Source organism: Cynoglossus semilaevis, unplaced genomic scaffold, assembly GCF_000523025.1.
Source record: "Cynoglossus semilaevis isolate Cse_v1.0 unplaced genomic scaffold, Cse_v1.0 scaffold331, whole genome shotgun sequence".
Classification (NCBI taxonomy): Eukaryota; Metazoa; Chordata; class Actinopteri; order Pleuronectiformes; family Cynoglossidae; genus Cynoglossus; species Cynoglossus semilaevis.
In genome coordinates, this window is record NW_007585119.1 from 184,398 (window position 1) to 184,902 (window position 505).

Sequence of the window (505 nt, forward strand, 5' to 3'; positions counted from 1 at the left end):
CTGTGCGTAAATATAAAACCGATGACAACAACTGTGGACAAGGCATCCACCAAACACCTCGTGGCACAAGGGATTGTAAAATGGCTGCTGATATTTTTAAAATGTATTTAGTTATTTGTTTTTACTGGGAGGACTAAAAAATTAAATGGATTCCCGGGAGATGTTGGCCTTATATGAGCAAACAGCAGCGGGTTTTCTTGTTGTATCGATTGTACACGGTCAATGAAGAGTGGCGTATCTTATAATTACAGTGTGCTGGTGTGAGATCTGTCCGTGGACCTTATGGGCAACCTTAAAGCCATGGATCAAATCCAACCCTGTGGGGTAAAAAAGAAAGAAAAAGAAAAAAAATGTGAATGACACTTATCATCCAAGTGTGTCTTTAAACGTGTGTGTTTATAACGAGTGTGGCAGTGGTTAGGGATTCTCTATACTGGTGTGTGTGTACTTGTGCGGGCGCGTACTTTTGCACCGCCGTGCGTAAAAGCGCGTGTATGCGCGCGCA